Raw genomic sequence first — 18,278 nt, 5'->3', positions numbered from 1 at the left:
CAGAGACTTTTAGAATCACAAATGGGATGTGTCAGGGCTGCTCCTTGTCCCCTTATTTGTTCCTACTGGTAATAGAGACTCTGCTCATAAGTATTCAACTTAAGCAGGAGATAAAAGGAGTTGAGGTTGGGGGATACCACCACAAGACAGCCGCATTTGTGGATGATCTACTGATTTTCACCACAAACCCAGAGATCTCCCTGCCAGTGTTTACAAATTTGTTTGAGGAGTTTGGTAGGCTCTCATTTTTCAAGATAAATCTAGAAAAGTCAGAGATACTTAATAGAACCATACCCCTTCCCAAATAGAGACCCTTAAGTATAAGTCTCCACTACAATGGCCAAAAGACTCAATTAAATATTTGGGAATGAAGCTTCCAATGAACCCCACTGATATTCCAAACTATACTTCCAACCTCTTGTGGCCTCCATTGAGGCTATGCAAATCCCCTTCCTGTCCTGGTTTGGAAGGAAAAACCTCCTGCAAACCTTGGATATCATGCCAATAATTACCTACCTCGTACAGGTTGCCCCGATCAAGCTCACGACGGCCTACTTCACTACACTACAAAGGCTATTCACTAGGTTCCTTAGGGACAGTGGTAGTCCCTGTATAAATTATAACATTTTTTCACAGAAGAAAACCGAAGGAGGCATCAACATGCCAAATGTGCTCCAGATTAGGGCAGTCCAGATTAATATATGGGCTGAATTAGTTTCCCCTAAGTGCAAGAATTTATATCTTGACATAGTAAGATTGCAACTCATGGTCAACAATCAGCTACTCCTATGGGGTATTGATAACTTAAAAGCTAGAGAAGACAAACAAGGTATATTAGTACAAGGCCCCTTCAAAGTAATGCAGAAAATACTGAACACAAGGCCCCTGCTTAGTAGCCCCTCACCCCTCACCCCAGCCAGTCTCATCCCATTCCTAACAGACAGTAGACTAAATCCTGTAGCCTCGCACTGGGGCAGGCTGCATGGGCTTTCCTTGAGAGACATTGCAGATGTATAGCGGTCCACAAGTGAAGTAGCTGCACACATAAGAAAGGAATGCAAAATTTTGGACTTTCTTCAGAAACACTCTATAATGAGGATAGTAACAGCTTTGTGTGAAATCTACCAACCTTATCAGCCAATAACACAAATGGAGGCTTACATATCAGGGAGCATGCCCAATAAAGAGAGAGTGTCCTTGATTTACCGCACAATTACCTCAGGGGTGAGGTGTTCACGGAGCCATAAATGAGACGGATACTAGGCACTTCAATAGGGTTCTCTAGGTGTATTAGTATTGAGGAGAATTTGTTCAAATTATTATGTAGATGGTACAAGGCGCCAAATTTCTTGCATACGGTCAATCCTGAGATTTTACCGACTTGTTGGAGATGCAGGAGGAAGGGAGGCACTTATTTACACATTTGGTGGGAGTGCCCATTCATAAAGCCCTTCTTGGATAAAGAATTACAGGAAATAGAGGATATCTGTAGCATATGTATTCCTAGGGTCTCATCCATCTCTGGCGCCCGACTGATATTCCAGCCAAAGAGACATGACCTACCGACACTACTTTTGATGGCAGCTAGATTACTGATCCCTACACTCTGGAAACAAGAGAGTTATGGAAGAATAAAGTGATGGAAATTTACCGGTTAAAAAAACTTATATCCTGGGCGAAGGGAGATTCTTGGCAATATGGGACAGATCGGTAGATTATCATAACAAAAGAGATATAGCAAAATGAGCTAAGTGAAGTTGAAAAAGCAGAATGAAGTAAGGTTCAGCCTTATGAAAAAGAATAAGTGTATTATGTAAAAGAGGAGAGGAACCCGGATAATGGGAAACCATAAATTGCTCTCCCCCCCCCCCCCCCCCCGGATTACTGATGTAAGATAGCTTGTTTATGTTCTAGTATATATTTTCTTGTATTTAGCTCAGGCTTGAATAGAATAATATAACATTTTGGGAGGAATATACATCCCAGCAGCCCAGCGTTAGAGGTCAGGATGGCAAATATCTCCACGGCCACCATGTATTTCCCTCTGGTGCTGAGATAAGCCGGGATCATGGCGATCCAGACACTGCAGAACACCAGCATGCTGAAGGTGATGTACTTGGCCTCATTAAAACTGTCCGGTAATGTCCTGGCTAAGAAAGCTGTAATAAAACTAACCGCAGCCAGAACCCCCATATAACCCAGGACAGAGTAGAACCAAAGATCTGACCCTTCATTACACTGAACTACGACCTTCTCCTTATAAGAGTGTGTGTCCAGCTCCTGGAAGGGAGCAGAGAGGGTCACCCAACTCATACAGAGTACAACCTGGATCGAGGAGCAGATCAGGAGCACACAATTAGGGAGTCTCACTCCAGTCCATGTTCTCCACACACTTCCAGGCCTGGTGGCTTTGAAGGCAATGTAAACCATGATGGTCTTGGCCAACAATGAGGAGATGGACACTGAGAGGAATATTCCAGTAGAGATCTGACGTAACATGCAGGTTATATCCACAGGACGACCGAGGAACAAGAAGACACAGAGGAAGCTCAGCATGATGGAGACCAGGAGAACAAAGCTCAGGTTCTTGTTATTGGCTCTCACTATGGGGGTGTTATGATTTAAAACAAAAATTAAAAGTAACAAAACAGTCATAATACAGAAGAAAAGTGATAAACAAAAAAGAGCGATGGAAATGATATCCTCAGCATAAGATAAATATTCTAAGTCTTTCAATACGCAGGATGTTCTGTTCTCATTGGGCCACGAATCTTCTGGACATTTCATGCAATCTTTACTATCTGTAACAGAGAAAATAAAATTAAGGATTATCCCCATATTTTTTATATGTAAAATGCACTGCAGATGACTAACCATTTAAAGTTACAGGGGAAAACAGAACAGTTTAGCTTTAATAAAGACAGAATTTTCAATCAGATTAGAAAGTCGAAAGTTCATTGAAATATATATTGTAAATAACAGTAATATTGAAGAATAGAACTCACCCCCTAAGAAACAAGCCCTCATACATCCCTATTTAAATGTATAGATCTCTGATGCATTGATGCAAAAACAATTACATTAATTAAATGTTAACCCTGTGTTTTTTTTTAGTTTTCTGTGCTTTGTGTTTTATCTTTACAAAGCTTTATGAGGGCTTGTTTTCTTTCTAAGAAATTGTACTTCCTAGTGACCGCCTTACATATTCCATATCAGTTATTGAGAACCAGAAAAACATTCCAAATGCGATTAAATTGTAGAAAAGACGTATTTGTGAAATTTTATTTAAGAATTAGTTTTTATGTCTTTCGTGAACTCCAAGTGACCCCTGTGGTTTATTCCTATAGTTTTTTTTTCATTTTGCCCTATTCGGACACTAATAACTTTTTTACTACTTTTTACTTAACTTTATCTTTTACTGTCTGATCATTCCTACCATATAATTTAATACTACATTATTGCAGTATGTGGAAAATGTGCTATGGATCAGGAATGACGGGTCATGGAGCCTCATACAGAGTCCAGGCTGCCATGGGATTGGATCATTGGGGACTTTTGTGAAGTAACAAGAACATCCAAGATGGCGGCACTCCAGCAGGTAAATGGTTAGTCCCCCTTTGTTTGCACTTGTTAGCAGTAGGTGTTTGCAGCATAATGCAGCCGACACTCATCATGTATGAATATGGCTCAGCCTCTGAGACCTCTTCATATATCCTTAGTGGCATTATGTACATGTCTGTGACAATTCTTTTAGTGGTTGAGTAATAAAACGGTCAGTCATGGTTTTTCTATGGATATTGGAAAGGGCAAAACATAAAAAAATAGAAAAACAAATTCAGACATTCTACCAAAATCGAGATATTTCTTATAGTAACAGGTGGACTTGCAGTGATTCAATAAATTCAGTGTAGGTTGTATCTGAGCAATGAATATAAATAAATAAAAGAGCCTTTCCCCATTAATTTCCCCTATGATTATTCACTGTCTTTTGATGGTAGTCTATGAGAGCGGTTCAATAAATACCCATGTTAGAAATTTTTTTTTCAATTTTTCAATATAGTCCCCTTTTAGAAAGATTCACTTCTCCCAACGTTCCTGCCATTTTTATAACCCCTCTAAAAAATTCTCCAAAAAAACTCTCCAAAATACGCCTCTGTCTTGGCCATAACTTCCTCGTTTGAGCTAAATTTTTCTCTCGCAAGCCATTTCTTCATGTTAGGGAACAAGTAAAAGTTGCAGGGAGCCAGATCAGGTGAATACTGGGGGGTGCGGCAGCAATTCATAACGCAATTCATGCAGATTGGTGGCGACAACTCCGGATGAATGTGCTGGTGCGTTATCGTGGTGAAACAGCACCTTCTTTTTTGCCATTGGCATGTCTCCTTCAATTGTTTTGCTTGTTGCTTAGTTTCGGGTGTGACATGATGAACCCAGGTTTCATCAACGACTTGATGCAAAAACTCCTTCGGATCTCTCTGAAATTTCTCCAAACACAAAGCTTCGAAGTTATCAACAGCATCCACTTGTTGTCCACTGTGAGCAATCACGGCACTCATCGGGCCGACAATTTTTTCATCGCCAACTACGGCCTCTGCTACTTTGTGCACTTTCGTTCGTTGATCAGCAAGTATCATGTCGTGTACTTTTTGAACAATTTCCTCAGCAACCGTGTCTGCCGGGCGTCCTGGTCGCTCCTCATCAAAAACGTATGTTTGCCCACGTTTAAATTTGTTGAACCAATATCTAACTGTGCTCATAGATGGCAAAGAGTCCCTCATAAACAGCATCCAACTTTGCTTTTATCTCCTCACATCCCAAAAAAAAAGCAAATTACCGAACGATACTGCTCTTGTTCCATCTTAGCGAAAATCACCAACACGTCTTAGGAAAATGGCTGCCAAATCCAAACCAACCAATCAATCAGTCTGCAATTTGTTTTGCCATTGCTTGATAGATAGCAGCACACGATGATAACACCAACTTCTCTCAGGAACGCCCTCTGTCATTAAACACAGGGACTTATTGAACCGCCCTCCTATAGTGATGTCTTATGGTGTTGCTACAGCTTCTGCTGCTCCTATATGGATTGTAGAAGCAGGACGAGTCTCTGGCTGTCAGACATAGAACAAGTCCCTGAAAAGTCACATTAATGGTAAAATAAAAACGTTTACATTTATTAGACTACCTAAAGCTAAAAAACCATTGCGAATAATATGTGAAATACTGATTTTGACCTTTCCCCAACATCCATAGTAATTGAACAGCTGAGGTTGAGTCTTTACTCAGTGCTATGATTAAGTGTCTGAGTAGTGTCTCTCAGGTTCCCTTCTAAATTTCCCATCACAACGAGTGTGTTATAGAGTGATGCCCTCGGATGTACTAGTGTTACATGTGACCTGTCATGTGTAGGCAATAGATGGTCCATCAGATCTACCTGACGTATTAGATATTTCCCCTTCTGCACATGGGGCACATTGGTAACAGCACAGGTGTATGTCAGAACCTGTCACTTTCCTCTCTCCAGGTAAACATCTTGGTGAGCATCGAGAGATGAGGATCTGCAGAAAGCAGACAACATTCATATACAAGTTCTCCATCATGATTACGGCTGCACTAATATAAGAGACCAAGATCCCTGTATTTTCTCTTTCCACATTCCCCCCTGCCATAAAATATTCCAGTAATAAACGTCCTGAGAAAGTAAGGATAGAAATCATCCCACAACTCACTTTTGCATTGTTTTTCCAAATTATATTTTCTGTTAAAAGCCAAAATTTCAAGCCGCCCACTGAGCTTAATTTGGATATTCCCACTGGAATCCAGTTCAACTGATTCTTTAAAATAACATTATTAATGATGTAGGTGACTTCTGTTTGTCCATTGTCAAGGAAACTTTTTTGTTGTGTCCCGGATCCATTCAGATGCATCATTGCTTGTAGATAACGGTGGACCTTCCATAAAGAAAATGAAATCAATCAAATGTATTAGTAAAATTATGTCAAATATGGAGGAAGTCATAAAATTATCCTCTAAAAAACTTTATGCCATTTTGCGTCTTCCTGACACGGCCCTTTTTTTCTAATCCGACTTATGATTATAACGTTGGAAGACTTTACCATATCCAGGTGATTCTGACATTGTTTACTCCTGGGGGAATTCATTATGATTGGAAGGTTTGCTTCTTAATATTGGGAGCAAACTCCACCAGTTTGGACCAGGTCTGAACCGGCTGAGTTTTTGGCTATAGTCTATGCCGATTTTCTGGCAGATACTATAGTAAAAGCAGCGGGCCGGCCGTTCATGCCTTTGCCTGACCCTCCCTCACATTCCCTCCGGGACTCTGTCCTGAAATGCCTGAAGTATTGTGCAGGTTGGAAAAACCAGGAAAGAGGAAGAGAGGAGGAGATTTATGTGACATTTCTTTTACAGCATAATAAATCTCCCCCATTGTGCTTCAAGTTAGTTGAAAATTTTTGTGATACTTCTTGCAACTACAAAACCAAATTTGTTGAAAATTCTTAAAACAAAATAGATTTTTCTAATTTTTTCAATTTTCAGCTTTTCAGAATTATTTGCCCAAATGTTTAAAATAGTCAATGTAGGACAGCGTCCAGTATGGAACAGGCCAGCCGCAGTCTTATTGGCTTACAAGAAAGTACTGTGTTTTATTTGTGTGTTTTATAATTATGTTAAAAATTGATTTTTGTACTGATAATATGATATAATCAATGTTAATTTTTAAATTATGCTGTAATTTAAATAATTTCTACTGAAATTTTAATAAAGATTTATTCCAACTACAAACTACATGTTTTAGAGCTAGTTTCATCGCTGTTATTTGAAAGTAATTGATTTCATTTGTATTTGACCTTAAAAGTCCTAGAACTTTTTGTATCAATTTTACCTAACAGTACTAATCTTAGTAGTATTTGTATCAGTTTTACCTGACAATACAATACAATGTCAGTCGACAGGCGTGTACGCTTATAGGTGATTATGCCACCAGCTGCACTGAAAACCCGCTCTGACAACACACCAGCGGCAGGTCAGGCAAGATTCTCCAAGGCGTACAGCGTCAGTTCGGGCCACATGTCCAGCTTTGAAACCCAGTAGTTGTAGGGAGCTGTGTGATCATTTAGGACGATGGTATGGTCAGCTACGTACTCCCTCGCCATCTTTCTGTAAAGATCAGCCCTACTCTGCCGAGACTGGGGACAGGTGACAGTGTCTTGCTGGGGTGACATAAAACTGGCAAAGGCCTTGTAAAGCGTACCCCTGCCAGTACTGGACAAGCTGCCTGCTCGCCTACTCTCCCTCGCTACTTGTCCCGCAGAACTACGCACTCTGCCGCTAGCGCTGTCAGAAGGGAAATACTATTTCAGATTGTGCACCAGGGCCTGCTGGTATTCATGCATTCTCACACTCCTTTCCTCTACAGGGATGAGAGTGGAAAGATTTTGCTTGTACCGTGGGTCCAGGAGAGTGAATACCCAGTAATCGGTGCTGGAATAAATTCTTTGAACGCGAGGGTCACGGGATAGGCAGCCTAGCATGAAATCTGCCATATGCGCCAGAGTACCAACGAGCAAGAATTCACTCCCCTCACTGGCCTGACTCTCCATTTCCTCCTCCTCCTCTTCCTCCTCCAACTCCTCTTCTTCTGCCCATACACGCTGAACAGTGAAGGACTGAGCAATGCTCCCCTCTTCTGTCTCGCCAACATTCTCCTCCTCATCCTCCACCTCTTCCGATATGCGCTGAGAAACAGACCGGAGGGTGCTTTGGCTATCAACAAGGGAATCTTCTTCCCCTGTTTCTTGTGACGAGTGCAAAGCTTCCGACTTCATGCTGACCAGAGAGTTTTTCAACAGGCCAAGCAGCGGGATGGTGAGGCTGATGATGGTGGCATCGCCACTGACCATCTGTGTTGACTCCTCATAGTTACTCAGCACCTGACAGATATCAGACATCCATGTCCACTCCTCATTGTAGACTTGAGGAAGCTGACTGACCTGACTACCAGTTCTGGTGGAAGTTGACATCTGGCAGTCTACAATCGCTATGCGCTGCTGGTAAACTCTGGATAACATGGTTAATGTTGAATTCCACCTCGTGGGCACATCGCACAACAGTCGGTGAGCGGGCAGTTGGAGGCGGCGCTGCGCTGCCCTGGGTGTGGCAGCATCTGTGCTGGACTTTCTGAAATGCGCACAGATGCGGCGCACCGTCATGAGCAAATCAGACAGATTGGGGTATGTCTTGAGGAACCGCTGAACTATGAGATTTAACACATGGACCAGGCATGGCACATGTGTCAGTCTACCGAGTTGCAGAGCCGCCACCAGGTTACGGCTGTTGTCACACACAACCATGCCAGGCTTCAGGTTCAGCAGTGCCAGCCACAGATCGGTCTGTGCCATGATGCCCTGTAATAGCTCTTGGGCGGTGTGCCTTTTATCGCCTAGGCTAAGCAGTTTGAGCACCACCTGCTTTCGCTTAGCGACGGCACAGCTGCTGCGCCTAGAGATACCGACTGATGGTGCCATGCCCACGGATGGTAATTCGGAGGAGGAGGTGGAGGAGGGGCGGGAGGAGGAGGAGGCATAGTAGGCCTGAGAGACCGTGACCGAGGTAGGCCCCGCAATCCTCGGCGTCGGCAGTACATGAGCGGCCCCAGGGTCAGACTCGGTCCCAGCCTCCACCAAGTTAACTCATTGTGCCGTCAGCAATACATATAGTGGCCCTGCCCGGCAGCACTTGTCCACTTGGCCATGGTCAGGTGGACGTTGTCAGAAACGGCGTTGGTCAGGGCACGGATGATGTTGTCTGACACATGCTGGTGCAGCACTAAGAAGGCACATCAGGAAAAGTAGTGGCGGCTGGGGACCGAATACCGAGGGGCGGCCACCGCCATGAGGTTGCGAAGGTCCTCGGTCTCTACTGGCCTATAGGGCAGCATCTCCAGGCTGAGTAATTTGGAGATGTGGACGTTGAGGGCTTGGGTGTGTGGGTGGGTTGCATAGTATTTCCTCCTGCGCTCCAGCGTCTGGGGTATGGAGAGCTGAACGCTGCGCATGGAGACATTGGTAGACGCTGTGGAGGATCGTGTAGGCGAATGTGTGGTTTTCGCCGGGGAGGTGATTGTGCCGGGGTCCTGGGCAGGGTGCTGACTAGCAGAGGCAGCAAATGACACAGGGGAAGGAGCCGTGGTGGACCTGGCCGAAGGTGATCGGCCTTGGTTCCATTGAGTGGGGTGTTTAGCATTCATATGCCTGCACATACTGGTTGTGGTTAAGCTAGTAGTGGTGGAACCTCTGCTGATCCTGGTGTGGCACAGGTTGCACACCACCGTCGGTCATCCGGTGTTTCTTTAAAGAACCTCCAGACTTCTGAAAATCTAGCCCTCACCACGGAAGCTTCACTACGTGAAACATTTGGCGCTGATGCACCAGCTCTGGCCCTGCCTCTCCGTCTGGCCCCACCACCGCCTCTTCCAACCTGTTCTCCTATAGGACTCGCCTCCATCTCAAAAGCTCTGTGTTCACCCTGCCTATCAAGCCAGCTTGGGTCTGTCACCTCATCATCCTCCGATCCCTCAGTCTGCTCCCAACTCGGACTTCCAGCCCTGACAACAACTTCACCATTATCTGACAGCCGTGTCTCTTCATCGTCCGACACCTCTTTAAACACTTCTTCCACTACGTCAAGATGGTCATCATGACCCACAGACTGCGACAGGAGGAAAACCTGGGCATCGGGAAAGAGCTCAGCAGCAACCGGACATGTGGTTTGTGACTCTGGGAAGGGTCCAGAAAACAGTTCCTCAGAGTATGCCGGCTCAAATGCCAAATTTTCCTGGGATGGGGCAGACTGGGGGGGAAGGAGGTTGAGGTGGAGGAGCACTCACTTGGGTTACATGGGTGGACTGCGTGGAAAAATTGACTGGTGGACAAATGGCTAGAAGCATTGTCCGCAATCCACGACATCACCGGTTCTCACTGTTCTGGCCTCAACAGTGCTCTACCACAAGTCCCAGTAACTTGAGACATGAAGCTAGGGAGTGTAGCTCTTCGGCGTCCCCCTGCTCCCTCATCAGCAGGTGGTGTCTCACACCGCCCTGGACCACGGCCTCTGACCCCTGCAGTAGTTTGACGCCCACGCCCTCGTCCTCTACCCCTAGCCCTCGGGTTCAACATTCTCAAAATTAAAGTCTATTATATAGACAAAACAGAAATATAAACTGGAAAATTTTGGGGGGTTTTTTTATGTTTATTGTTTTGTTTTTTTTAATTTTTTGTGTTTTTTAATTTTTTTATAGAACAAAACGTGCAGAAGAAATCACACAGCAACCACAGAAGGTGATGATTGCTATGGCTAGTTTCTAGCCTACACTGACAGCACACAAAAGGATTTTGTGCTGTGTCTGTGACTTTCACTTTTGAAAAAAAACATAAAAAAATCAGCAGACTGTGCCTAATTCAATCAAACCCCTAATAAATTGTCCCACTTAGGTGTTTGAGATGGATATAACGGTCGCAAGTCTCCCTGCAAATTCGTCACAATATGGTACTAGCTGCACTACTAGTGCCAGCAAGCCCAGCCACAAGCAAATAAAAAAAAATAAAAAAAAATATATATAACGCTATTGTAGCCCTAACAAGGGCTGTTGGGTTCTTGTAGAATCACTCCTGCCTAACACTATTCTAATAGAACACCCTAACGCTTTCCCTGACCAGCAGCAGCTCTCTGCAGACAGACAGAGAATGATCCGAGCAGCTCGGGCAGGGGCTAGTCTATTCCAGGGCCACCTAATCAGGCCAGCCAACCACTGCTATCGACGTGTAAGGGTACCACGTCATTCTGGGTGGAGTGCAGAGTCTCCTGGCTTGTGATTGGCTCTGTTTCTGGCCGCCAAAAATCTAGACGCTGTCCGAGCAACGAGCAGTTTCGAGTGCGCTAATGCTCGAACGAGCATCAAGCTCGGACGAGTATGTTCGCTCATCTCTAGTCATACACCATCCTCAGCTCTACCATTTTCATATATTCTTCGGCATAACTGGATAGTGGTTGGGTGGATGAAAAGGAGGAGAAGGAGGCAACTCCCACAAAGAAAATGTTGTCCCTAATATGGCGGTCAGAAAAATTAACTTATAATAAGTTTTATTCTAATAAGATGTGATATTATTGATCTCTGGAAAGGCATCCAGGCCCCACTTGAACATAATATAAGTCTATACAACCTCCTGCGGAAGAGAGTCCAAGCGTCTCACAGCTTGCAAATGAAAGAATCAATGTCTACATTGATGTGAGAACAGCCTCTCCTCTAGGTAAAGAGGATGCCCCCTGTCTATGCTGATGGTAGAACCTCCACTCCTCTAGCTCCTCTATGGTGATGGTAGAACCCAGGGGCGGACTGGGAAATTAAAGAGGCCCTGGAAAAAATTCTAAGAGTGGCCCTATGTTGTGGGTGGAGTCAAATGAAGTAGGCGGGGTCATGTGATGTGGGTGGGATTTGCAAAATGTTACAAGTCACATTGTTAGTGGATTGACTTAATTCAAACAATGTTTTGCTAATAAGCCGGGTAAATCTTTATAGCTTTTCTTTATTGTAGCGCAGGCAGCAGCTTCAGCGCTATATCCTCCTACAAACAATCGTGGGTTTCCAAGGATGCTTTGCTTTTAAGATCATGCATGCGCCCTGGTATACCCACGATTGCGCATGGCATCAGCTTGCTGGCGGGTGCAGTGATGAAACCACTGCCTGCGCTACAAGAGAGAAATGCTTTACAGCTTGTGGGTATACATCCTTGGTTACCTGTGCTGTCGTATGTCCTTATGTACAAGAATATAACTACTATAATACTGCCCCTTATGTACAAGAATATAACTACAATAATACTGCCCCCTATGTACAAGAATATAACTACTATAATACTGCCCCCTATGTACAGGAATATAACTACAATATTACATACATGTATCTTTGTCTTTCCCCTTCCTCCTTTTCCCCTCCCCCTCCCCCCCTCCCTTTTCCTATCGTTTCCTTTGCTACTTGTATTCACGCCCTTGGAGGGTGTGCCCTTTTTCCATGACCCCACCGGAAACTCGAGCAGGTATACTACTGGACATTACTTAAGTCCTGCTACGAGTCCATTTGAGCCAGGTATGAGTAAGGACCACACAGCCTAAGGTCCGAAACGCGTTACCGCAAGCTCCCTCCTTCTTTTTTTCCGTGTTCTTAAGTCATGCTGTCTGTGTGATTCCATGTCTGCTGCCTTGCTACCTGCAAAGGTTCTGTCTTTTTTAACATGAAGATGAAATAAATTTTTGTACATTTTTACTCTACTTAACTTCCTGCTGGAGTCCGTATCCCTTTTTTTTCTTTTTCATTTGCCTGTTTGGCGGTCCCCTTACCGGATAGGACCTTGGACTCCGTGCAACCTGCCGTCTCCAGGCCAAAAGAGTATCCGTCTGGGTGAGCCATTTTTTCCTTTTTCTCTTTTTTTGCATTGTGACATTGTCTCCGGTTTAAAATTTGTGCTCCCCAGCAGTCTCTAACATTGTTAAGGGGCCTCCTGATTTATTGTTATCAGTTTTCCCCTTGGCCTTGCTACATATTTTTATTATATACGGCAGTTAAACAATAACGCAGCATGGACACACCACCCTCTGCATCTCCCTCCATCCCTTATACATCTTCACTGAATAATCCAGATCGCCTCAACAAAGTGTTAGAGCTGTTTTCGCAGACCACTGAAAATGATGACTCAGAAACACAACTTCGCTGTCTATCTCACAAACTCGAAAGTCTACTAATCAGCCAGATGAAGCTCTGGTGGGACTCCACTACACTCCAAACATACTCGGATAAAAATATGATTCCCAGGGGATTAAGAATCAGAAAGTTCCCCTCAACAGAACAAAATGTGGAATTTGAAACCAAGTGGAATGATATACTCTCCCACTGTTCTCTACAACTAATGCAATTAATTATCACGAATGAACAGGAAAAGCTTGCATCTTTAGAGAATGATATCACAACCATTCAGACACAAATGAAACAATTTCAATCTTGTAGCAATTACCAAGATTTACAGAATTCTACACAGGAACGTCTAAATTCTCTTGAAACTGAAATTATGCAAAAAAAGAAAGAGAAATTCAAAAGAGATTTAGACGATTATACTACAAATCAAGTTTACACGAAAACGTCCCAGTCTAAATACAGACCTATTTTACGTAGGAGAAACAAACGCAACAAACCTAAAAGCAAAGTAACATTCTCGTCTTCAGAATATGATTCGGACCCTAACACTGACGTGTCGGACGCTGAAAATTCCTCTCTCCCAAAAGAACAGCGGTCAAAAAACTACAGACCAGTGGCCAAAACGGCCACAAAAAATGCCGCAGAGGGGGCAGAAAACATAAAAGAGGATGCGGCGAAACGCACCTACACAACCAGGCAAACCAAGAAATAAATCATGACAAGTGTGATAAACCTTCCACACCTACTGCCACAGCACAATGCACGACCACCTTCAGCGTTGTTAACCTTTCCGCTAATACTTTATCCTTCGACCAAGTCAGCGTGCTGAAAAAAGGTCTAAGCTTTGCTCCTACCAACAATATGGATCTGTACCAGACCATTAAGGACGTGAACAAATTTATCAGACTGCTAACAGTAAAGAAACATTTTTTTGATCCCAACAAGGCACATAACACTCTGTTGCCTAACACTTCCCATTTAACCAACAACGTGGGACAAGAAGTGTTTGACCCAAAACTTCATTTACAAGAACAAACTTTACTACTTAATCTCATAACTGACGATACTCAAGAAGAAACACTTACCTCCATCCTGGACACTTCCAAAATCATCAATACCAGAAATTCTACCTTCTACCCAGTGAATGCGAGATGTTCTGAAATGGACATGTTTCAAGAAGCAGTCGAACATGAACTCAAGATTCTACGTGATTCTTCCACAACAAATTCATACAACTGCAATCTTACCTCTAGGGAACGTAGGGCCATAACACAATTACGCAACAACCCCAATATTTACATCAGACCATCTGATAAAGGTGGTTCTATAGTTGTACTTGATAAGGAATTATACAAAAGGGAAGTTGAGACCATGTTACACGATCCCAATGTATATATTAGAGTGCCAACTGACCCCACCGAAACTATTTCGGGCAATTTAAAACTTCTACTACAAGAGGGCAATCACTTGGGCATCTTTGATAAACACATGACCGAATATCTCCTTCCACTTAACCCCGTTACTCCATCATTTTATGCCCTACCCAAAACACATAAAGAGCAGTTTCCCCCACCTTTCAGACCCATTGTTTCTAATATAGATTCCCTAACTGAACGGCTCAGTGCATGGCTGGATAAACTTCTTCAACCCCTGGTGTCCCGTCTTCCTGGTTTTCTCCAAGACTCCAAAACAGTCCTTAATGTCATGAACAACTTCCCTTGGCAATCATCCTACAGTTGGCTCACATGCGATGTCACTGCACTATACACCTCTATTCCACACAACACAGCATGCATAGCAGTCAGACATCACTTATGGAAATACAGTAATTACAATGAAACACTCCAGGATTATATCATCACTGTTCTTATTTTTTTATTATCCAACAATTTTTTTACATTCAATCATGTTTTCTATCTTCAAAAACTAGGATGTCCTATGGGGGCTATTTTTTCTCCCACACTAGCCAACCTATATATGGCATACTGGGAGGAACTGTATCTTTACACCTTTGACAATCCGTTTCTCCCATTCATCACCTGGTACGGCCGGTATATAGATGACTGTCTCCTGGTCTGGAATTCCGACCAGGAGACAGTCCAACACTTTCTTACTTACCTTAATCATAATACCTTAAACCTACAGTTTACATTTTCTCATCATCCTGTTCACATGCCCTTCCTTGACATCATGTTAATGGGTGACTCCCAAACTCATTCTGTTACCACTAAATTATATCGAAAATCCACTGCAGGTAACACTTTATTACACGCGAAAAGTTGTCACCCATCACACACTGTCAAGAATCTTCCCATAGGTGAATTTCTCAGGGCCAAACGAGCCTGTACATCACCCAAAGATTATACCATTGAAAGTCACAACATTGAGAACAGACTCACACAAAGGGGCTATACTCGCAAACTCTGCAATAGAGCCAAAAACATAGTGGATACCAAGAATCGTGACACTTATCTGGAACCCAAACATGTAAAGAACACACATAACCAGTCCCGTATCACTTTTACCACTCAATACAGTCTACAGTATCAACAAATAATTGACATCATTCACAAACATTTACCCATTCTCAAACATGATTCGATACTTAGACAAATATTGCAAACTGGTGTATCCTTTTCTTCCACACGGGCCCGTACACTAGGTAACATCTTGTCTCCTAACACTTTCTCTGACAGAATCCTACAAAAACAGTGGCTCCAAGTCAAAGGCAGTTACTGCTGCGGTGGCAGCCGCTGCAACCTCTGCAAACACATGTGCAAAACCACATCATTTACCTCAGCCAGCACAGGGTTAAGTTACAACATTTCTTCCTATATTAACTGCGAGACCTCTCATGTGGTTTATCTTGTCCATTGCCCTATATGCTCCCTTCAGTATGTGGGCTGTACTGCCCGCAAGCTGAAGGATCGCATCAGTGAACATGTAACTGGTGCCAATCCACGTACCATAGCTAGTACACGCAGCCTCTCTGGTATATCCAAGCACTATAGAGACACACACTCAGGGTCCGTGAGTAGCATGCGTGTCATAGCTATAGAAAAGGTCCGCAAGCCCCCTAGAGGAGGAGATTGGAAAAAACTGCTATATTCCCGAGAAGCGTTCTGGATTTTAAATTTGGAGACTCGATCCCCGAAGGGGTTAAACTCGAAACAAGATCTCATGTATTTCTACTAAATGTTATATTTACTCTTATTACATACATGTATCTTTGTCTTTCCCCTTCCTCCTTTTCCCCTCCCCCTCCCCCCCTCCCTTTTCCTATCGTTTCCTTTGCTACTTGTATTCACGCCCTTGGAGGGTGTGCCCTTTTTCCATGACCCCACCGGAAACTCGAGCAGGTATACTACTGGACATTACTTAAGTCCTGCTACGAGTCCATTTGAGCCAGGTATGAGTAAGGACCACACAGCCTAAGGTCCGAAACGCGTTACCGCAAGCTCCCTCCTTCTTTTTTTCCGTGTTCTTAAGTCATGCTGTCTGTGTGATTCCATGTCTGCTGCCTTGCTACCTGCAAAGGTTCTGTCTTTTTTAACATGAAGATGAAATAAATTTTTGTACATTTTTACTCTACTTAACTTCCTGCTGGAGTCCGTATCCCTTTTTTTTCTTTTTCATAACTACAATAATACTGCCCCCTATGTACAAGAATATAACTACTATAATACTGCCTCCTATGTACAGGAATATAACTACTATAATACTGCCCCCTATGTACAGGAATATAACTACTATAATACTGCCCCCTATGTACAAGAATATAACTACTATAATACTGCCCCCTATGTACAGGAATATAACTACTATAATACTGCCCCCTATGTACAAGAATATAACTACTATAATACTGCCCCCTATGTACAGGAATATAACTACTATAATACTGCCCCCTATGTACAGGAATATAACTACAATAATACTGCCCCCTATGTACAAGAATATAACTACAATAATACTGCCCCCTATGTACAAGAATATAACTACAATAATACTGCCCCCTAAGTACAAGAATATAACTACTATAATACTGCCCCCTATGTACAGGAATATAACTACTATAATACTGCCCCCTATGTACAGGAATATAACAAGTATAATATTGCCCCCTATGTACAAGAATATAACTACTATAATACTGCCCCCTATGTACAAGAATATAACTACTATAATACTGCGCCCTGTGTACAAGAATATAACTACTATAATACTGCGCCCTGTGTACAAGAATATAACTACTATAATACTGCCCCCTATGTACCAGAATATAACTACTATAATACTGCCTCCTATGTACCAGAATATAAATACTATAATACTGCCCCCTATGTACAGGGATATAACTACTATAATACTGCCCCCTATGTACAGGGATATAACTACTATAATACTGCCCCCTATGTACAGGAATATAACTACTATAATACTGCGCCCTATGTACAAGAATATAACTACTATAATACTGCGCCCTATGTACAAGAATATAACTACTATAATACTGCCCCCTATGTACAAGAATATAACTACTATAATCCTGCCCCCTTGCTGTGAGGACGTGTATGAGCTGAGCTCCTGAGTCCCTGCATGTCTGGAGCTAGCCCAGGGCGGGGCCACCCTGGGTGGGGAGATTCCCCAGGCAAGGCCCAGGCTTCCAGGCCTACACCGGGAGTGAACTCCCAAAAACCTTCTAGGGATGCAAATCCCAAAGTAACCAGTAAAGATTGTGGACAGATTGCAGACAATGCGATTGTGATGAGAAAGAATGAAGAAGTGGAAGTAACTGAAGCAGCAATGAAAGCAGCAAGTGCTATGACCAGCCAGCGTGGAGGAGCTCAGGTGATGCAGCAGAGTGTGAGACAAGCAGCAGGTGCACAGCCCCCCACTCCTGCACCAAGACAGAGGAGAACATCATTGGAGAGACAAACCCTGCGAGAAAACCTGCAGCAGAGGGATGTGGTGTCCAGCATGGCCTGTCCAGGCCGCACCAGGTCAGCAGTAAAGCCGCAGACTGTAACTACAAGCCCTGCTAAGTGTGAACAGGCCCCTACCAGTGCAAGCCACAAGCCTGGGAAGGAGACGGGTGCACCAAAACGATCTGGAGCTGCACCCCGACCAGCACAGCAGGGGAAGGAGACCGCACGGGCACCGGAGCTGCAGTTGGCGGAGGAGATACCGACCCTGGTAAGGAGGATGGGGGAGCTCAGTAACCATAAGAAAATGCTGCAATTGCAGATAGACCTTATGTACTCTCTTAGAACTGCACACCCTGTATAACTCCAAGCTGCAGGGACTAGGCATAGAGCTGGCACAGGTGGTCAGGGATATGGACTGTGTCCTGGAGAGGATGGGACCCCTGGCCGAGTCATACAGGAACCAGGAGCGCTTCTCCCAGCAGAGGCAGAGCTGTGACTCTGGGCCCCGCGCCCCTACAGCACAAGCAGGACCCGTCCCCCCAGATGTACCCCAACGTGTGACACAGATTATCAAGCCTGCAAGC

General features: G+C 43.7%; 1 long non-coding RNA gene across 1 annotated transcript in view; it reads right to left on the bottom strand.

Moving 5' to 3' along the window:
• Positions 1–2,467: 2,467 nt before the first annotated feature.
• LOC140071411 (uncharacterized) overlaps positions 2,468–18,278 on the bottom strand; it is a 33,459-nt gene continuing 17,648 nt past the window's right edge. Inside the window, exons 2-3 of the long non-coding RNA XR_011849127.1 lie at positions 5,730–5,951; positions 2,468–2,801 (exon numbers count right to left, since the gene is read on the bottom strand). This is a non-coding gene — a long non-coding RNA (uncharacterized lncRNA). The remainder of the gene's footprint in view (positions 2,802–5,729; positions 5,952–18,278) is intronic.

This window comes from Engystomops pustulosus, chromosome 7 (genome assembly GCF_040894005.1).
Source record: "Engystomops pustulosus chromosome 7, aEngPut4.maternal, whole genome shotgun sequence".
NCBI classification, from domain to species: domain Eukaryota; kingdom Metazoa; phylum Chordata; class Amphibia; order Anura; family Leptodactylidae; genus Engystomops; species Engystomops pustulosus.
This window is presented reverse-complemented; position numbering and strand designations above follow the sequence as displayed.